The sequence below is a fragment of the Vanacampus margaritifer genome, chromosome 14 (genome assembly GCF_051991255.1).
Source record: "Vanacampus margaritifer isolate UIUO_Vmar chromosome 14, RoL_Vmar_1.0, whole genome shotgun sequence".
Lineage (NCBI taxonomy): Eukaryota > Metazoa > Chordata > Actinopteri > Syngnathiformes > Syngnathidae > Vanacampus > Vanacampus margaritifer.
This window is the reverse complement of record NC_135445.1, coordinates 5,133,881-5,156,904: the sequence shown is the minus strand read 5'-3', so window position 1 is coordinate 5,156,904 and position 23,024 is coordinate 5,133,881. Positions and strand designations below refer to the sequence as shown.

The 23,024-nt window shown below is 42.0% G+C and overlaps 1 protein-coding gene across 5 annotated transcripts in view; it reads right to left on the bottom strand.

The window, feature by feature from the left end:
* Nucleotides 1-23,024, bottom strand: part of LOC144063798 (uncharacterized) — a 264,774-nt gene that overhangs the window by 64,183 nt on the left and 177,567 nt on the right. The window lies entirely within an intron of this gene.

Here is a 23,024-nt window from a genome sequence, read left to right as displayed (position 1 = left end):
ACTGTATTAGCATGTTTACTTTTCTTCCACTTGTATGTTCAAACATCATGTCTTGATGATCACACAAAAATGCTTCAGCTACGCTAACGGCGAAACGGGTCCATTATTAGTTCCTCGGCTCAGACTCAGTCAGCTCGGTCTTTGATGTCGGCACACAAAAAAAACAAAACATCAGCACCACACAGTGAGCGCATTCGCAGCTGTCTCAGCAAAGATAGCGGCGCCACGTCTGTGCGGCAAAACGGAACACCACATCCCATCCTTGGGTTTTTTTTTTCCCCCCCCTTCTCCTGACAGCTTCTGCTTCTTGTCACTCCATCGCCATCCTCGCCTGCCTTCAAAAGCCGTCGGATGCCGCGGCCGGCGCATCGTGGGCCGGGTCGGGCCTTTGCCGCAGTACCTGACGCCCGAACCCGGCGGCTCACCTCCATCATTGTCACGCTCTCGCATTCCATCTTCTCCAGGCCCCATCACAAGCATGATTTATAGCTTGGAGGGTTGGCGGTGCGGGGGCCAAAGACTCAGAAGACTTCCTCTTTTCCCCCCCCCGTGACTTCAAGTACTTCATACAACTTCAAGTACTGTATATATTTTGTCATTGTATAAAAACAACTAATTGAGCCCACCTGGGGTGTCACTAGGTTTTGTGGACAGGGGCGTCTTTAGTCCCTAGGGGATAATTGGCAGATGGGGGTGTCCTGAAAACCAATTTGAATTGAAAAATCAGAAAGGAGAGACAAACCCCCTCACAAGTTAGCTTAGCGTTAGTTAGCTGCTACATTTAAAAATAAGATAAAAAAACAACAACATATGGTGTAGATAAAGCACTACTTTTAAAAAACAAAATTGTTGCGAAATCCCTGTCTCATCTTGACAACAGAGGGGTCGGCCATCAAGATGACCCCGATTGTCCGGGGGGGGGGGGGGGGGGGGGGGGGGGCACGCTTGAGCAGCAAATATCCGTAGTGAAGGTGCGCCGCCGCAATCCAGCGGCAGACGCTCAACAGGCCGCTGGTGACAGATAAGTGGCGAGACGGGCCCTGACAGGTCACAGCTTCTAACGCCACGTGACACCTAATAAGTGCTGCTTTTTTTCTACCGACCAGCGCGCGCGTTGCGGAGAAGAAAGGCAGGAGGTGGGAAGGGAAAGTGCCGCAAAACATCAGTGGCGGGAAGGAGCAAAGTGCAAATACGCTGCTGCTTGCCGCCATTGGTGTTTGTCTTGGGTCAATGTAAAAAAAACACCAGATTCTATGACTAATATCAAATATATTAGCTTTACTGTAGATAGCGCACTGCTAAAACAGCATACAGTAGATGAGCTAGCAAAATTGTATCGATGTTATGGTAGATGTAACACTTTAAAAAAAAAACATATTTGAACACCAACAGTAGAGCAACACGTGGATAGATAATGTCATATATTCTTTATCCTCTGCCAAGAATGACTCATTTTACTAGACTTGATGTGCTGAAATTGAGGTTATTATAGTTGATGAGAACTAATCACAAATATTTTCACATTAACTTAAAAGACAAATGAGAGTGCTTAAAAAAAAACGCTAACTGAAACTACATTTTATGTTTAGAAAATCTTCATTTTAATCTCACACGAGGTTTTGGCATTTTTTTTTTTTTAAATGTATTCATTTTGCTACGAAGAAAAACAGTCTTTTGGGAATTAGAGTTAATTTGACTAATACTTTTAACTAATATTAAAACTAAGAAAGATTAAACCTAAACTACACATTTAAAAAAAAAAAAAATAATAATAATAAAGAGTACCTGAAAAACTATCATGAAAAATCCAAAGCTATTACAACCTGTGCATTTTATTTTAATATACATGTTTTAAAATAAAAAAATTAAAATAAAAACTCATTTTTTCTGGTTTTGGTTATGTTCAAAGTAAGCATTTTGACATCAATTTTAGTGGACAGCAGGTGGCAGTGTACACCAAAAAGGCAGCCCTCTGAGATGGGTGGATTTTTCTGCTTGATTCTTAATCCACAAACACAGTTTTTATTAAAAATATCATGTTTAGATTAGTGGGGGTGCATCAAACACACTATAGCAACGGCAGTACTTTTTTTCTACCTCTGGGAAACACTTTAGCTTCCCACAAGCCACCATATTGTTTTTAGGTGGCTGTAAATAGTTTCCATCATTTTGTTCTGGTCGCATTGAAAGAGGCACTGACAGATCATTTCTATTCCGCCCGCCGCCACTCCTTTGAGTCTGTGTTTACACGTCCTTGCGAGGATCATGTTATAACGCGGCGGGATTAAGGCTTTTGTTTACGCCGACTTTTGAGTCGTCGCCGTTGATTTCCCGAGATGCGCCGGAGTCCGGAGAGGAGGTTAGCAGCTGGTCACGTCTTCTGCAGCGCTTCACATGATTCGGCGCGTGTGAATGGTGTCGTTTGTTGGGACGCGAGGGGAAAGGGCCCTTTGTCAAATCTGGGAACATTTTGAGAAGAGGGCACCGACTTAATTCCACTGATGCGAGAGGACGATTTGTGGTAAAAGCCTGCTTGTGTGTGAATCAGCAGCAAATACTTTGTCTAATGTGGGAGGAATTAGACGTGTTGCTTGGGAATGTATTTTAAGGCTCAACTTCTTCCTACTTTTATGTGAAATGTTAGGCTCAAGTTTTGTGGTCCACATTCTTTATTTGCTGCCAGGCCTCTTCGGGAATCTTGTTGTAAAACGGAAAGAAATCGATTTCCGTTTATGACTCTGATTGGAGAAGTCTGAGGACGCACAGTGAAAATTGTGGTTTGTCCCTCTGCTTCACAGTGAGAGGATCCAGGTTCGAACCTCTAATGTTAAAAAAATTATATATATTATTATATTATACAGTATATGTATATGTAAATATATATATTTATATATATAATATATAAATATATAATATATATATATATATATATGTTAGAGCTGTCAGTTGATTAAATTTTTTTTAAATCGCAATTAATCACCTGACTTCAATAATTACCTCACGATTAATCGCAAATTAATCCTAATTTATATCTAAAATTACAATTAAATGTACAATTTTTTTTCCATAATCCTGTTAACATAAAATTAGGAAGAAATGTTAAGATAATAGAAATATGGTTACAATAAAAATCGATTTATGGAATGGTCAATGCCACTTTTTCTCAAACAAATTTGTACGAGTACTCTACTCTTTAGTGAGTACTCGCCGATACCACTAGTACTTTGATACATAATATTGCCAAAAAACAAACCCCCACCCAAAAAAACTAACAAAAAAATATCCCATTATAACAATTTATGTTAAAATTGCATGACAATAACACCAGTTTGTTGTCATTCAAATTTCCAGTTCCTGATTGTAAAATGGCCACAAGAGGGTCGCTGTTTCAGGTGCAGTACCTTTTTGCATTTCCTATAAACTTTAATTCATGCAAAAATGTTTCAAATCAGTAACACATATATGATGCCATGATACAGTACAGGAGTATTTACGGTAGATTACTTTTGGGGAATATTTCATTTAATTTAAAAATATGAAGATTGCTTTTTAGGAAGTATTTGAGTACATCCGGGATATTTTAAGTTCCGTACAAGAACGCTTGGGTGTACTATGCGACTGCATTGTAATGTTGGTCATTATGATGCTACTTTGAGTGTTTTTTTTTTTGGGGTGGTGTTAAATGTTTCAGACCCACTGCTTTAGGCAAAAAGGGGACATCCGTTTGCAGGCACTTTTTTTAATCCCCGCATGCTTTTTGATCCCACATAGTGTTTGAAGCAACCTAAATAAATAGAGGGGGAAAAAGTACAAGATAATATTTGTATTATACTGAGCTAAATTACATTGCCACTGGGGCTTAAAGTGTTGAGTTTCCAGCAGAAAAGATCTAAAGGCTTTGTGTGCCTTTTACAACATACGAGTTAAAGAACCACAAAATGATCAACACAGCAAAGCCACTGTAACCCCTCTCACACACTCACTCTCACACATACACACACACACGAACGAGCGAGCGGCAGCAGCCAATCTGTTGCTCCGGGCTCCATCGAATTTCAAATCACAGCTGCCTCTCCCGGACTCGTGTGTTTGAGTCACTTTACAGTCGATGTATACATGCTAACATAGGAGCCCGGGCCCCTAAACGTGAGCGGGCTGCACTGGCCCAGAAAGCACAGCTCCCCCTGGGCTACGTCTGAGACGCTGGTGGCTAAGTTGGCCTGACAGCTACATGCTTTCAAGGATGCGTGTCCCCGTCTGCGCAAAAAAACGTCGACTCGGCTGCCGATACGTTCATACGACGGCAATCGGTGGTAGAAGAAACAAGCGATTGCGTTCAAAGAAATTGGCCGTGTGGGTGCTGGATTTCACTTTCCTTTCTTTGGTCCTTCCTCGGGTCTCCTGACGGCCTCACGACTCTGGCTGGAAGTGTTCGGTTTAGGTGAACGGTATGGGATTTTTTAGGTGAACTAATGAATACACACTCACACGCACATACAAAAAAATAATAATAATAAAATAAAAAATTAAAAAAAAAAAAAAAAAGAGAGAGCAAAATTACCGAATGAACAATACTGAGCTCTCCAGAAAAAAAAGAAGAAGAAAAAAAAAAGAAAAGAAATTGGCTGTTGTGATTGGCCTTTTGGTTTTATGAGGCGGTAGCGACATAGCTAGCAAGGGATCAGTAAGGTCATGGGTCGCAATGTTCGGGGAATGTGCATCGTGAGACTTGAGTAGCTAAGAATATGCGCGTTAAGGTAAGTGAAGACTCTAAATTGTCCATAGGCGCGATTGTGAGAATGAATGGTCGTTTGACCTCTGGGCCAAGGTCAAATGTCACCCGCCACCCTAAGGATAGATGGATGGATGGTTAAGCCACGTTCAACTGCATTTTTTTCTGTATCCATTTAAAGAAACATGCCCTAATTAACAAAAAAAATTACAAGTAATCAAGTTACATGACTTTAACATTATGGCACTACGTAACTAGTAACTAAATGTATTTTTACAGTAACTCAACTCTATCCAAGAGTATGTTGACTGTTTAACAACATCACACTGACACAGAAAAAGTTGGAATCACGCAAATAATCGGCCGACGTGTAACAGAATGACCCCCCCCCCCCCCCGCCCCCCATGCTTTGCGACAACGGCAAGATGCTTGCCACGGGTCCGAGCGTGCTCCTTCACGAACAGGTGCCAGGCAACAGATATGCCAGACAGATTAAAACAACTTTGTGAGGGATTGTCAGTAAAAGCGGAGATTTGCAGATTATAAACACAAGACAGGAAATTCACACTTTAATCCTAGCGAGGGGATGGAATGACTACTGTATAATTCAAGACATTTTTTTTTTTTTTGTATTATAAACTACAGTTACATAGAAAATACACGTTTTATTGGGGCTACTTGAAAAACCACCTTGAAGTTTTTTCACGTTACACAAAAAAAGGCCACTAAGCAGTCTGATTTTATTCGGTGTGAAGGATAGAGCGGTGCCTTGAAATAGAAGTTTAATTCAGTCTGTGATCACTCGTGTGACCAAAAGCATTGAAACCAATGGAAATGTCATTCATTTGTGACAGAAAATAAGTAATTTGTAAAACATAGTCATGAAAAACGACATATCACGCTAATGCCGTATAAGACTTACTGTACATATGGATATACTGTACTGTACTGGAGATGCAGCTTCTCTCACTATGGCAGTAATATCTTTGCAGAGGATAAAGAAAGTACACCTACTGAGCATTCTTACACTCTCTGTGTTCTGATACCCATTGATTCATGGGCAACATCACCTTCACAGATATGCTAATTGCTAACATGTGCTCCTATGATGTTTCCCATTGTATGTTAGCATTAAGCTAGCTAGTTTGTATGAGTGTGTTTTGCTAAGTTTAATCATGTTTAAAGTGTGTGGGAGGGGGAACATGACCTCACTACATCTTCGTTTTTCACTTATACAAGGAGTTACTCAATGAAATTTGTCTTTATATTTTGTTATGTTACATGACTCACTCGCCAGATCATTACCGGCTAATTGCATCTATACGCACTTGATCAGTAACAACATTTTCATTTTCACTAATTGGCCGCGCCTTGTCTATTTATGGAGCCGATGCCTTTTATTGAGTGCGTGCAGTCCAAGAAGGTCAATATCAACATATTACCGAGCTGTGACCGAGCCGCAGAAAGTCACAATGAGACGGAATCAGCAAGTCAGCAGCACCTGCCGCTGTTTGCGTGGGACCCGACGCACACACATTGACAGGCACAAACACAGATGACTAAATACACAAGGACACTGGCACGTACACACTGGTGCTGCCCAATCCCCCCCCCCCCCCCTCCCGCCCCACCCGCTTAATCTAATCAAGTGCGATGGCTAGCTCGATTAATAAAGCCAGCTATTGACTTCTAATTGGCGCCGCTCTGCTCTGCTAATTTCCTGGGACGAAGTTACACTAATGCAGTTTGCCTGATGGACTACTTATAGTTCGCTCCCAAGAGAGCCGGGCCTTTGAGACGGATAGATGGCAAGGTTGAAGAGGAGGAGGGAGGGGAAAAGACAGGGAGGATGTTAAAGTTTGATAAAGATCACAGGCTGTTGTTTCAGCGCAGACCATTTTCTAATCAGTGGCCCGTTGGAAATGTCATCCAGGCCCGGTGTAGCTTTACCGCGCCATGACACAGGAAAAGAGGGGGGGGGGGGGATGGAGTGTAGTGCGGGACAGCTCGAGCCGCCGCCTTTCACCAGCGCAGTGTAACACTAGCCACCTGTGCACACACTAATGAATTCCCCGCAAACCACTCGGAGCTCCAAGTGCGTACGCGCTCGGGCCCGGCACACTTTTGTGGGCCCTGATCACATTAGTTCTGGTGAGCTGACCGCAAATATCTGCCCACATATATAAAACAGATTAAGAGGTAAAAGAAACAAACACATGGCCAAGATATATATATATATATATATTTTTATCTTGGTTGAAACCCAGATATGACATGTGAATTCTCTCGTGGTCACAAAATAGATTTACAGCGAACCCCCAATCATAGTAGGGGATAATTCTAAATATGTGTGTATATCTAATGTAAGAAAAAATAAAAAATAAAAAGAAATAGAGAAATAAATAAATAAATGTTTGTTATGTTTTGTCTTTTTTTTTTTTTTTTTTACATTTCTACGTTTATGGGATGAATGAAGATTAAGTATTTTTCACAGGACATTATTAAACACCAACAAAAGTAGCTGATGCTAAATGGTGAGCAATCATGATTAGTATTAGCGCGCTAGCGATTACCACTTAAGGTAAACAAACACCAGCTACCATTTAGTTCACACAAACCTCATTATGTCTACATTACACATTTAATAGTGTCTTTAAAAAACATTTCGATGTTTCAACATGATTCCATGAGTAAACAAAGGCAGAGCTAGCTGTTAGCGACATGAGGTCAATAACTTCCTGTTCCTGTCTTCTTCTGGGCACGTTTAAAGGCTGCCCTCTAGTGGTTAAGTAAAGAACACCTAAAACCGAGTGGCAGGGTATATTTTGGAACAAGAAAAATTCCCGCGGAAAGCCCAAGTGCTTTTTAGAAAGTTTAGAACTACCTTTCCTGTGTTTTGGGGAAGTTCAGCGTGCTGTATTGTCTTTAATAAAAAAACAACTAACTAAGTACTCCACTACCGTTCAAAAGTTTAGGGTCACCCTTATTTTTGAAAGAAAAGCACCGTCTTTCAATGAAGATCACTTTCGAGAATATATTTTAAAGTGGAACGATTCGATCGGGTTTCAAAATCGATGCGGGTGAGTTTATAGTGGATATTAGTGTTAGGTACCTTTGTTAACATTGACAATGACTTCATTGAAAAAGACATGTTGTTCACCTTTGGCACACCAAACCGACCTTTTAACAAAAAAATAGTTTTCCTATCCAAGTCCCATCAATCAACACTTCGGATCAAAACGCTGTCACGTGTTTACAGCGCTGAATGAAAGTTGTTTTGAATTTAAGCGGGGGAAGAAATTCAAGTTTGGAACTGCCATCACTTGCTTCCTCCCTTTGCAATAATCTCCACCAATCCTCAGCCAACACACACACATACAAACATAATTCTGTTTTCTCATGAGGGATATTTTTGATGAAGACATGCCAACAGATTATCTTGTGAATTTAGCACTATCTGCGTCTTATTCTGCTCTTAATCTTCCATATTTGCAATCACAGGCTGTATGACAGTAATTCTTCTGGTGGCGCGCTAACAATCCCACCGCGACACATCCCGTAATCCCGGGTTGACACGGATTCGGAGGGTCGAGGCACCTGTTCTTTGCTTTCACTTGGACTGCATGCGGTTTTTCTTTACGGATTACGACGTGTTTTGTCAACACATTATTTGGAAAACATTTGAATTGTTTGATTTTGTCTTGAATATTTTTGGCATAACTGACCCTGATGTTCATAAATTAAAATGTCTAAATTGCACAAAAGAACAGGCTAGTTAAAATCCAGAAATCAGACATTCCTCCAATCAAATTTTCCTCATGGCATCTTTTGACCTGGATTGTGGCAAGTTTTCTTGATCCAGTGTTAAGATCTCGTATTAAGGAAGGGATTGGTGTGTTTTTAATGCCCCCAGATTAACAGTAATCTCCTCAGATTACTGAAAAATGGGAGTTTCCAGGCGTTGGGCCAATTCAGACTTCCCTTTCTTGACATTTAACCAAATTAAAATAATGAACATTTTTTTGTGCGAAATGAGGCAAGGAAGTTGAAATAAGTGTAGCGAGAAGCACATTCTTGTTTCCTGCTCCCTTTTGGACATGCAAATATAATTTAATGAATGCTTTTAGGCAAACCTACTATTAGCAGACATTGTTATATTGAATTTTAAGCATATGAAACGGTAAATCCAATTAAAGTTAAAGATTTCATTTGATTTGTCCAGATTTTTTTCCAATAATATAAGCAGATTTGGTCGTCCCCAAAAGCTATTTTAAAGTGGATCAACAGTGGCAGGATATCTACATTTATTAAAATAAACCAATGCATATTCAATATGTATTTTGGGGGGGGGGGGGGGGTTGAGAAAATCCTAGTTTATCCGTTTGAAGATCTGTTTTTCTGATTGAGCTCACATGACGGCTTGATTTAATCTCGCCAAAAGACAAAACGGTAGTCCAAAAAGATAAATCAATTTCTCAGCATCTGCAGGCTCCGTCCAATTTAAGAAAACACATGACGGCGAGGCCGAGCAAAGATCCTGCACGTAGTCTTGCGGGGTGAGATAACACACACACACACACACACACGAAGGTAACAGACGCTGGCTCCCCTTGAACCCGGTCCAAGCACACACTCGTTCAATTAGCCGGCAGCGCCAGGACGACGTCAAAGCGGCCCTCCAAACAATGGACGCGGGGGATTCATAAAGCGGCGGCGGGGAGGAAATATGAGCTAATGCCACTATTCCAATTAAAGCAACATTTGTTGCCCCGTGACACCTAAATGTGACTCTCGGCAGCTGCTGCACAATGGAAGGTGTGCGAGGGTTCGGCTGCGTCGTATTGTTGGCCCGGCGATTGTGTGAAAGGTCGTGGGCCGCGTCGCTCTCTCGGGAAAAAGTCGCCTCCTTCATCGTGCCGAGTGGGAGGCTTTTTTTGTTTTGCCTTTTGAAGGCTGCTTTCTAGCATTCCTGAAACCGTGAACATAAAGGCTCCCTGTTAAAATGCATAACTTTTTACTACTCGCTGGAACTGAGCCAACTGTGAAAAGCGATAATCCAACAAATAATTGATGCTCTTATCGCTGCGAAGAAATACACCAAAAAAAATAGTAATGGGAATTATCCGATTTTGGCTTCTCTCGATCATTAAAGTTAAAGTACCACTGATTGCGACGGGTTTACAAGTTCCCTACGTTGTGAAAGTACCCTGAATGCACCATGTAGCTTATAGCAAGCCCGGAAGCGAATCAGTGTGATTCTGCTGTTCCTGAGCGTCCTTTAAACTGTTTCATGACATTCCAGTTAGAGTTAACTGTAAAACGAAACACACAATAAGGAGAATTACATACAGCGTGTATTTAAACACAAAGCATGCTTTGTTTTTTTTTAAACGTCGCTAGCCTAGCGCTAATGCGTAAGAGCATGGTGAATCATATTCAAATGCTAACAGGAAGTTAGCATCAACTTCATTCAAATAACGAATATTCACACACAAATGCTGTGGAAACGCGTACACACGGGGAAGATAACATTACTCAAAGGCATAAATTCTTCCCAATTTGTGAAAAACGAGTTATTTTAATATAATATTTTTAGAATATTTTAATAGAAGCGTGTACACCATGGATGCATGGCACCACAATGCCCCCAAGAGGCCAAAACGTGCAGGAACACCGAGTATTTGTTTGGCAATTACTGTTTTAGTATACAGTGTTTTTATTTTATTTTATTTTAACTTTAATTGAGTTTAAGGATTCACAGAATGTTCTTCTCCTAAAAATTCAAGGATACAAATATAACCAATGACTTTTTTTGTTTTGTTTTTTGGTCATACTAACACACATTTCCACATAACATAGCACAAAATACAAGCCCTGAGGTCCCAGGACAGCCCACTAAGTCACCAGACTAGTGAAAATAACATAACAAAATAAAAATAAAAAAATAAAAAATAAATAAATATGATAAAGAGGGTAATGCAAGAGGCTTGAGTTTCATATGATATTTCTAAGGTTATGTTATACATGACAAAAAGAATAGAGTTCGAGAATAAAGTGTTCAACGTGAAGGGATGATTGGGCGTAAGGCTATGTTTTGAGTTTTAGTCTTAGTTTTTTTAATTGTGATTTCAATCTCAGTCAAAACAATCGTGATTATTATTTTTCTCATAATCGTCCCGCCCTAATGGGAATCCCTTCTTTTTATTGCGGCATCAACAGCTACAAGTGTAAAGACGCAGGCAGCACACAATTCTGCACATGCACTGCGCGCACACACACACACACACACACGGATCCGTTCTCACCCGCATGCAAAAGCTTAAAGCGACATCAGTCCCGCCTGGCGGGTAGCTGCGGTCGCCGTCACACAAGACGAGCAAGCGAAGACGCCAGCGGCCTCAAGGAAGCTTTGCGTCACTTGCAAGAGCGCCGGCCTTGGCCAGCGCGCTCCCCTTTTGAGTTGTGGGAGCCGCCGCCAGAGCCGACCCAGCCCAAATCCCGAAAGCGGCCGGCCTCACAAAACCACCAAAAAGCCCCTGCCTGCATCCATGTCACATTGAAGTGGTCAGACGCCAACATCAGAGGAAGCCTAAATATAAACGATGAGGTCGTGCAATCAAAGCCTCAAGTGTGTCTTTCATTTTCGCAAACTGCCGACAGGGGAACGTCGGTTCGCAGGCGCTGTGGCGGAATTCTTTGAAACAAAACAATAGGCTTGAGTTTCTGCGCAAATTAATCATTTTTATGCCGCCCGCTTGAAAGCCAGCGAGGCGTTGATGAAATCCAGTGGTCAGGAAAAATCTCTCATCCCGACTAGGTTAACCTGATCTCATGATGTGAGCACTTCCTGGTGTCCCTGTAATGATTGTTAATGATGTCACCCGATCGGCAGAAGAGGAAATATGTGTGCGCCGCATATATTCACCGGGTGAAGATACCTCACCAGATTGGGTACGAGGTCATTTCATGTTGGCGAGGGAGGGTCGGGGCCCGGGCGCAGGAAGTGCCTTGGACAATGAACTCCAGTGTCTGTTCATACAAACATGTCCTCATCTTGTGTCTGAGCATGCCCCCCCCCCCCCCTTCCTAACTCCCCTTCCATCTTAATCCCCCGGCCCTCACCCATACTTATAACCCCCCCCGCCCATGTCCCGATCCTTCCAATGAGTTAGATCAAGGGTCAAATGGAAATTACTGTCCCCCCCCCCCCCCACTATAAACCTTTTTCAGCTTCTTCAGCACAACAAGAGGCGGGATTACACACCATCGGGGTGGGCAGTGGAAGGCGGCGGCGGCGGCGGGGGGGGGGGGGGGGGTGATTTCTTTCTCTAAACCTGAAAGGCGGAAAAGGCTTTCTGACAACAAGTGGCTAATTCGAGAAAAGTTTACATGACGGTGGCCTCCACTTTGTCTCCCGGTAAACATTTGTCTTCCAATTTTAATGCCACAGACGCTGACGTGCACTAGACGGGTTGTGTTTACACTCCCTGTTTAGTTTGCACAATAAATACAGTCGGAAATGTGGATATTTTTGGGTGGCATGTACATTTGTCGGACTCGGAAAATGAACAATTATTACTGTGGTGGTAGTAATAATAGAACCGGTCGGTGTCCCCTTGTTTATTTCTATGCTTACGTTCCCAAAAATACCCACAACAGGTGAAATTTGCTATGTAGTCAGCTTTATTTTTTTTTAATTGTATTATGTTTGTTTGAAGTCTTTAAAACATCCTCACTACGCAATTTAGACACTTTTCTCATTTTCTTACATTTCTCAACACTTTTAATTTTCAAACTTTGTTGTTCTATGCAGCCCCACTTAGTCGAAATACGGTATTTTGGTAAATATTGCGTTAGTGGAATATGAGTTAAGTAGCAAAATCCAGCAGTCTTTATGTCAGAAGGCGGCCATTTTGCCATTTGCTGACATCACAGTTGCTCGGGTAACAACCAATCACAGCTCAGCTTCCCAAAAGTTGTGATTGGTTGTTGCCTGAGCCCTGAGTAAGTGTGACGTCATTTTCAGTTGACAGCAGGTGGCAAAATGGCCGCACCCAGAAATGGATTTTTTTTTTTAAAGCTGGATTTTTTTTTTAACTCAGCGTTGACTTCCCCTTAAAAAAAAAATACATTTAGTCTCACTTTACATAATGCACTTTCCACTTTTTTTTTGGGGGGGGGGGGGGGGCTTTTTTCCCCCCGCTTTTACACATCAAATCACTTTGGCGCCTGCTCTGCCCCCCAGCAGGACGCCGGCCAAGATAGCCGCGCCGTTAGCCTAAAAGCTGCATCCGCCTCACACAAACAATGCTTAATGATTTCCTCGTACAAACGTAAAGATGTGGCCAGACAAAGCATTATAAAAGCCTTGCAGATAGTGCTAATGGAGCCGTGGTTGTTAATGGGCCAGCCGCACCCTGAGTGATAAATGATGCTTATCTGACTTTAAGCTGCAAAGGATTTGTTACACGTCTCCCTCGGCCCGTCCTTTGATGCAGCCACTGATAACACCCTAATGACGTGTGTGGCATGGTTACAAGCGTGGTGACCTTATTTATTTTTGGGATTCGCTGAATCAATAAAACATACGCGCAACCTCATCATGTCCGCTGGTTGTCCTGGGGGTGTCAAGGGTCAAGGTGGCGGACAAAGGTGGGTCATGGCCCCTTGTTTGAGTGCCCTTGTCTGGGGAGCCCAGACTGCACCCACTTGTCAGTCCTCTGCGGCTCGTCCGCACTAAATGGCTGTAATTACATGATGTTTGGATGCTAATACAACTGGTGGCAGCGGGGGGGGAGGCTGAAGGGGGCGGAACAGAAAGGGCATGACCCCTCCATTTCCAAAACGTGACCCGGGAATGTGGACAAGACGCCAAGAGGCTGGTTTTGCGACAATGACGTGCACGGTGACCCTGGCTGATGTCTCGCGGCGCTCATCTGTTCCTTTCGCCTTCGGGTCGCATGCAGGCGAGCACAGTGGACGAGCGGTTAGCATGTTTGCGCTACTTTCCTAAATCATGCTTCATTTAAGACTTTAACTCTTTGACTGCCAGACGTTTTCAGAAAAGGGATGCCGTGGGTGTCAGCCGATTTAAGCATTTTTGACTGATCTTTCAAGGTCCACAGAAAATTATGTGTTTGGACTATGGAAACACACATACTACCAAAAAAAGATTGGACTCTCAACTTTCATCAGAAAAAAAAAGTTTGTTTCTACCTTATTCCGTTTTTCAGTAATCCACAATAGAAAATAGTTAGTTTCACCTCTGTTTTGAAACAAACGTCTTTTAACGTCTTTGGCACTCCTCCATAGGATTTTACTAAACGTTATTTAACGTTTTTGGCAGTCAAAGAGTTAAAGGAGATGTCAACGTTGAAAAATAATTTCTTGATAATATGTTAAAGGGATACTTCACTCATTGAGACATTTTCAGCAGTAAAAAGTTAATATTTTGTCCATAATTTGATAACTTCATTATTATTCAAGTACAAGTAATACCTTTAAAAGCAAATTTTACCACTTGCTGTCGACTGAAGATCATCAATCGACCAATCATGGCTCAGTTTGCTGACCAAACCCAGAAAACAGGTGAGCCATGATTGGTCGTTACCTACTTACTCAGCACAGGTGATGTCATCTTCAGTCGAAAACGAGTGGAAAAATTGGTTTTCAAAAATATTGTATGTGAAAAATAATGAAATTATCAAATTAATTGTGGAGAAAATATTATTTTTTTTACTGCTGTACGACCTCACTAGTCTAAACATGAAATTCTGATTAATATCAAATTTGTGGAATAAGAGTTTTGGAGCAAAAAACAGCTGCTTTTCTCCATCTTAGGGGGCAGCCATTTTGCCACTTGTTGTCGACTGAAGATGACATCACAGTTGCTCAGGGCTCAGGCAACAACCAATCACAGCTCACTTGTTTTCTGAAGCTGGGCTCTTGATTGTTTTTTTTGCCACTTGATAGCAAGTGGCAAAATAGCCGCCCCCTGAGTTGGATAAAAAATTTAACATTTTGTTGCTTAACTAATATTCCACTAACGCAATATTAAACAGAATTCCGTATTTAGACTAGCGGGGCTGCGTAGAACATATTACTGTTAAGAATTCTTTTTTATTTTTATTTTTTAAGGGGATTTGACTTCCCCTTTAAATTGGACATCAGTGTGGATGTTTGTTTATAAGGACCAAATGATATAGATTTTTTTTTAGGCCAATTCCGATATTTGGCAGAATAACATTCCGATTACCGATTAATAAAAACAAATTAAATAAAAACAAATTAAATTAAATTAAATATAAAAAAATAAAAAAATATATATAATAAAATATATAATTTATATATATTTTTTTAAACTACACAACCAATTACCATTAAGCTTTGTGTCAAATAATAATAATGTCTCAATGTCGAGTGAGGATGCAAATCTGGACGAAATGCAGATACAAGAAATGAACTTCCTGTGTCTGTTGCTCAAGTTCCATATGCTTGTTACCCTCGTCCTAGAAGGCAACGCCGCTGGTCATTCTCCATGACTCACAGTCAAAAGTCAATTGTATTTATGTAGTGCCAATTGGTAAAACAAAGTTAAAGGCACTTTCAATACGGAGCAGGCTTCGAACCACATTAAAGTAAACGAAAGGATCCCCATGTGAGCAAGCACGTTGAACGTAGCCTGCGAACTATTAAACAGATAAACAAACAAACTGGTAACATCCCCCGCGTGGAGCGCGGATCGCTCGCCAAATCCAAGTAATGTCATGTCTGTTTTAATAAACACATTGTGCTTTGATATAATTGATCAAAATGATTTCGTTTTAGTAAAGGTGATGGTTTATGCTGAAGCTTTTACTGCAAATCTGTTTTCTTGAATAAATGCCTTTTCACACTGCACTTTGCTGCATTTCAGAGTACAATAAGTAATAATAAATGCAGTCTCCCTGTGTCCGAGACAAATGATGAAGTGTGAAAGAAGATCTCCATCAGGTTGGTTGAAAATGGTACAAATTAGCATTTTTTAACACTGAAAATGTTAGCTTAGATTAAAATATAGCATAGCCAGCTTCAAACGTATCATGTCTCCTCTTCATGATAAGCAAAACCATGGCTTTATGCAGCAGGCTACTTCCTGTTTGGTAGCTTAGCAACCAGTGCCGTAGAAGAACAAGCTTGACCGGGCCACCATCTTTTTTTTCCCCCTCATCCATCCTTAACGCCGCAAAAACCAAGTGCAGTGCAAAAAAAGGGTTTTTACAAGTGTTTTTTTTTTTTGTAGTGACTTGTGAGTGAAAGAGAAAAAACTAAATGGCTGCTTTGAGTCCTTCATGTTGCGCGTGGACTCATATAGTGTTTTAATGACAAGATTTAAACATCTGCTAGCAGGACATGACCCTCGTATGCGGTTTCAAAAATAAAGGCCTCATTCTCGCCAGAGCGCACGTCTGCAGAAACTGGCGTTCACCACAATGTAGTCAAACAAATACAACTAGTGTTTTTTTTTTTTTTTTCCTTTTCAAGAGCAGTTGCGATATTCCAGTTGTGTTTATGCACATGGGCAGCAAAAGAAGCTTTTTTTTTTAAAGGCCACGCTGTCTAAGACAATGTTCGAGTCCATGGCTCATAGAATTCCTGCAAAATGTCCGAATCTAATACAGAGCACAAAAATAACACATCCATCAAAATAACATTTGGAGGGAAACCATATATCCTCATTAACCTGGAACTGGCCCGGGGAATTTATGCAATCCCCGGCTAATGCGCTCGTCTTTTGATCCCGGTCATTAACGCACCATTAGGACAATTTTTTATGTACTGTTTCATGCAGCACTCACTAGCCTTAGACCTTATTACGGGCTACATGATCAATATCCAGATACGCGCGGCTCCGGGTGGAGAGAGTGTTTTTTAGTTAAGGCCAAACTTTTCCGTCCAAGCAGTAAAAGACATCTCGAAAATTTGCGGTAAATTAGCCACAGATGTGTATGTTTGTAAAGATAAATTGAATTAAAGGCTAGTCCCTACTTTGTTGCCCAGACTGAGTGTCCTCAGTGGCCTTCTAATCACGCTGTCCGCGATTTAACTGGCTTCAACAGGTAATGCTGTTTAAGGGGAACTGAGGCAGGCAACAGGAAATGAAACACGGTCGCCTTAAACGCGGATTGTCGGAGTGGTTCGACTCAAACCTCCCCCCCCCCCCCCTTCAAGTGCCCCCACCCACTTTCTCCTACTTCAGTCCCGTCCACGCCCGCCGACTTCAAGAAAACCAATTAAGCCGCGCAGGAAAGTGTTCTCGATGGAATGCGTTGGATTTGCAACCCCCACCCCCCCCCCCCCACCCCCGGGTCTATTAGTCGATTGCAACTCTTGTCAAAGAACAGCAAAATGCATGACAGGCACACAATGATTTAAATGGCTTCCAAACGTCACATGGCGCGGACCCTCTTAATCGAGCTTAAATGATGAGATAATGTTCCACTTGGACCGAGCCCATTGCCTGTCTTGATAACGTCTAAATTCATTCGGATGTTGTAAGATTTCATATAATTCCATCCAACAAGGAAAAAAAGTGTGTATTTTTTTTTTTAAATGGAACTGGAAATGGAACTATAATAATATAAAAAAGCTTGAGTGAAGTAAAACAGAAAAGGAGCAATTTTTAATCATAGCAAACACGGTGACGCAGCATTTAACTGTTATGCTGCACACAAATGGAATGAGTTGCCAATAGAAGTGAAGTCATCCCAAGTATAAATGTTTTTAAATCCAGGTTTAAAACTATGTCCCCACTCCTCAACACCGTTGATTAAGGTATAATCAAAAAAAATAAATAAATAAATAAAAAAAAATATATATATATATATATACACACACAAAATATGGTCTTTTAGTTTTTTCAGGAAGCTATCTAACAAATCTTTTTGTTTGTAAGTACATTTAAATGCTGTCAATGTACATTATTTGAGCAATTTTAACAGGCTACTTATGTGCTCCTTGAATTCATTTCAATGCGAAATAACAATTTGATATACTGTACAATGAAGAATTAAATCATGATCCACAAAATGGTTTATAGGGACAGTACTGCAGAGTACTATTTTTTCTTATTAAAAAACATGTTAGAAAAATGTTGTTGCTGTTTTTGTGTGGAGCTGGAACAGATTAAGCGCATTTCCATTCATTTCAATGGGGGAAGATGACTTAAGATACGAGTGCTTTGAGTTACAAGCATTGTCAAGGAGCAAATCAATCCCACAAGTCAAGTTACCACTTTAACTTGGGCATGGCTACCCATGATTCAGATTTTTATTTTTTTTTGCTTTCACGTGGCATAATTATTGCATCATGGCCGCTCAAACGTGGATGCTAATGTGATATAATTTGATACGTATCACATAGCAGCCGATATAAATGCACAGATCGGATACGGCCCGTCCAAATTCACCAATTGGTCAGCAACGGCACAAAAAAAAACCTTAGAAAGACCCACACAAAATCTAAACTACAAAAAAAAAAAAAAAGTGTAGCAAATCAAATATGGCCTGAATGCTACATTACAGTTGCATCCATTATTAAATAAGGCAAAATAATTGCTCATTTACCATTTAAATCAATGCGGGGAAGAGTCAACCCAGGCCAACTAAACGTTATGTAACGTAGCATAAAGTAAAGTAGCAAAAAAAAAAAAAAAAAGGACACAGTCATTAAATGGGACGTGCAGCGGAAATGGTCCTAATACACAACGAGTCGGGAGAAATCACATTTTGCCAGCAAGGATTTGAAAGTGAACGAGGACGTGCAGTCTGCAGTGTGGATGATGAACCTCCGACCTTGTGATTGTGGTAACTTCAGTTTGTCGTTTGTAATTAGCGGAAACATTTCATCTTCATGCCAACGCCACAAGTTCCGATCAGGGCTGCTGACCGAGTTACGCTTACAGCGCCGCAAATTTGATTTTGCACGAAACTGAAGGATTTAGCTGAACAATTTGGACTTCTTTTTTTTTTTTTTTTTTTGCTTGATTTGATTCACGCATATGATCCAAAATGGAAAAAAAAAAAAAAAAGTTGACAGCATTTTGTAAGTCTAAAAAAAAAAAGGCCAATTCTTGCTCAATGGATTCAAATTTTAACAAACCATTAAAGGAAAGTAAATTTAATGTTAAACTTCAGCATTTAACTTTCAACTTTTTTTCAGGGTAAAGAATGGCATTTCCTAGCAGATAAAAGGAATTTTGAAAAATAATAAAATGTAATGAATAAATTAAATTGTCATTAAATTAATTAATATGATTTATTTAATTTAAAAAAACAACTTTTTGTCAGAAGTGTGAAAACAGTCAATATTAGCTGAGAGTAAGATATTAAAATGAGTTCAGAATCATCTTTATTGGCTAAGTATGTAAACACACACACAAGGAATTTATATCGGATGAGCTACAAGTATACCGATGGTATGACAAAAAAAATTGTGCCGTAGTACCGACCAATGAAAGCTGTGCAAATAATGCAAAATAAAAACAAAGTGAAATATGAAATGCTTTTTAATAAGGGAAGCAAAGTAGCTGTCTCGTCCTAACTTGAACACTGCGGCTTTGTTAAAATTGAAAATAATTGAAATTCAGATTTGTTTGTCTCTTTTTTTGCAACAATGTCTTTTTGTTAAAACTGTCTTTCGTTATCAGTAGTTTTCTAAAATCTCTCTCTCGAAACCCCTCATCACCAGGAAGGCCCGCCATAATTCACAATCAGCTCTGCCATTTTTCACCTTTGTCTAAAAATACAATGGAGGAGGTGGTGCGGCCGAGGGGCGCGGGAGGAGGGGGGGTGGAGGGCGTCTGAAAAAGATTACTCAAGAATTGCCGGAACAACAGGAACGAACTCGGGACGAGCTAAAAATACGGCGCGGCGTGTGAATCGCTTTTCGGGGGTGGCGGCGCGAGGGGACGCTGACAAAGCTTTGCTGACTTTCAAGTGGGAGAACAATGCGGCAGACACTTTCGGGGCGTTTGGCTGCACACCGTGGCGGCGGCGGGATGGGTCGTGAGGCAGGAAGTCAACTGACGCCCCCGTGGAGGGAACTGGGGGGGGGGGGGGGCTGTTATGATTTAGCGCACGCAGCACTATGGACAAAAATATCGGGACGCTTGACGATGACGCCGCCGCAAATCGCAAAAAAAATTGGGCTAACTTTCTGGGCTTTTTTACTCGTGACTGCCACCTCTGGCCCCAAGTGTAACTGCGGCGTCTGTGACCAGGCTAGTTCATGTGCGCGATCTTAAAGCGACAGTTGACAAACGAAGAAACGACTTCAAATGAGGTAAGAAAAACTCCGCCCCTCACTCCTCATAAGAAACTATAAAGGGAAGATAAAAGCTGATAGGTGCAGTCAGAATAAAACAGGGGGGGGGGGGGGCGTTATGTTTTAGCACACGCGGCACTATGGACAAAAGTATCGGGACGCTTGACGATGACGCCGCCGCAAATCGCAAAAAAATTGGGCTAACTTTCTGGGCTATTTATCTTTGTGCATTTTATCCCTTTTTTTTTACTCATGACTGCCACCTCTGGCCCAAAGTGTAACTGCGACATCTGTGTCAGGCGAGTTCATGGTGCGCATGCGAGTAATGTTTTAGCGCACGCGGTACTATGGACAAAAGTATCGGGACGCTTGACGATGACGCCGCCGCAAATCGCAAAAAAATTGGGCTAACTTTCTGGGCTTTTTTTTACTCGTGACTGCCACCTCTGGCCCTAAGTGTAACTGCGGCATCTGTGTCAGGCTAGTTCATGGTGCGCGTGCGAGTATGAGCTACAAATCCAAGTTAGACCAAAACAAATAAATAAATAAATAAAAAAAGTGGGTGCAGGACAAAGAACAGAGTTGAGAAGGAGTCCAAAGTGGGAGAAGTGCAACGTGAGATGGGCCTGCGACCTCTCATCTCATCGATTCAGACGTGGAGCTTCTGGACTTAATTACCCTCAATTCACCCCCAGCCATCACTTTCCCTGTTGATCACCTTTCCCTTCAAGTGCACGAGTGTGTGTGTGTGTGTGTGTGTGTGTATGTGTGTGTGTGTGTGTGTGTGTGTGTGTGTGTGTGCGTGCGCGCGTTGGAAGAAAGAGAGCAAAGACGAGGTGTATGTTTCCAAGGCCGCTGCGTTTGTGGTTTTCGGGAAATTATGGGCTGCCTCATCTGTAATCTGATGTCAATGGCACCGGCTTCAGAAGGCAAGACAGTGTGTGTGTTTGCGTGTGTGTGTGTGTGTACGTGTCCACCCCTCTGCAGGAGGTTAAACACTTACAAGGCACCACTCAGTCAGTCTGTCGCTTTCCCTCCTCCCCTGTGAGGCATCCTGGGAGCGCTTGATTGGGTGTGTTGCAGAGAGTGGAGTCAATTAGACAACATGGAGTCATGTGAGGCGGCGGGCAGGGAGGAGGAGGAGGGGGAGGAGGGGGAGGAGGAGTAGAAGGGGGGAGCGGATCATGTGATCACGGGCTAGCTGCCTTCAACAGGTAGCTAACTTTCAGGAGCAAGTCCTCGTTTGTCGGACGGACAGCCTGTATTCCAAATATGGTCAATTTCCTTTTTGGCACCTCAAGATCGAAAGTCGGAGAATTTTTTTTTGTTAAAAATGGATCACTGAAGAGGAACAAATGTCCTATACACTTAAAAGAAACAGTTGGGTCAAAATTAACCCAATTTGGGTCAAAAAAGGGACTGATCCACTACTTGGGTCAAATAAACTCAACTTTATGGGTTATTTTTGCACAAAATGAGCACCTCAAAAATGGGTTGTTTTCAAATGAACCCCCCCAAAATTGGGTCATTTTGTATAAAACGACCCAATTTTTGCCGATTTAGTACAAATGACACGATATTGAACAAAAACCCAACCCAGAAAGTTGGATTAAATTGACTCAAGGGCTAATCAGTCCATTTTTGACCCAAATTCTGTTTTTAGAGTGTATCATTATTATCATTATTAATGTTATATTGTAACATACAGTACACACATGCGAGACATTTGGGTAAAAAAAATTGTGCTAGCTTTCTGGGCTATTTATCTTTGTGCATTTTGTCACTTTTTTTTTTTTTTTTACTCGTGACTGCCACCTCTGGCCCAAAGCGTAACTGCGACATCAAACGAAGGCGCGACTTCAAACGAGGTGAAAAAAACTCCGTCCCTCACTCCTCATAAGAAACTATAAAGGGAAGATAAAAGCTGATAGATGCAGTCAGAGTAAAACAGGCAGGGCTCTTCGTACTCATATGGGCAACTTAAAATATTTGAAATAAATTGAAATTCAATAACACATTTGTAATTGAATAATCCTAAAAAAAAAAAAAGTCAAGCCATGTGACTGGATTCCCCAGCGCCGACAGAACCCGTGCTTGGCGGTTTATTTGGACCTACAGGCTGCGCTTCCAAGTGCCAATCAGCAAGCTCGTGATTAAGTTAGCAGAAGCGGAAGTGAGAAAACAGACACAAGCGCCTCAAAGCTCAACAGCGGCAACCAAAAGCAGCCTGATTGCCTCATGGGACCTTCCCTTTTCCCAGGAATGAGACCCGTCCACTCTCCGCACTCGCTGGCACGCACACACGGACAAGGCACTCCGACGCCGCCGCCGCCGCCGCCGTGTTGCTGTTTACCGTAATTAGCAGCAGTTCATTTGCGGCCCGCTGACCCGGGGTGACCCGCTGGAGGATCTGGGTCAACAGGGACGGGCGAGGGTGAGACACTGACAGCGGAAGGTGGACGGACGTCTGGTGGCTGGGGGGGGTGTATAAAGTGTCTTTTCGAGTGCGTGCGTGCGCGCGCGCGATAAAAGCGAGTTTGGCAGATGACAAAAGCCGGTGTGTCTGTTTGCGCGTTTGTGTATCAGCACACGTGTGCTCCTCGCTAATTGTGTGTGTGTGTGTGTGTGTGTGTGTGTGTGTGTGTGTGTGCGCACACTCATTGTGCTGGACTTCAGAGGCCCAAACGTCTCCTGCTTCCTCTCGGAGGCAGTGGGTTAAAAATAATGTGGTGTGCAGTGAGCGGCAGGGAGCGAGGCGCAGACAGCTAGGAGCCAGAGCCTCACGCTCACCCCCCCCCCCCCACTCCACCCCACCCGGACCTACTCGTACACACACACACACACACACTCAAGCCCAAGCAGGGCTATATGGATTTTTTTTTGTTGTTTGTTTTATGGACATCTCCCTCCGTGACTTAATATCCCCCATAAACGTTAGCATACACAAACACAAATAGACGCTCGTCCGTCTGCCTGCACGTCGTTTGAT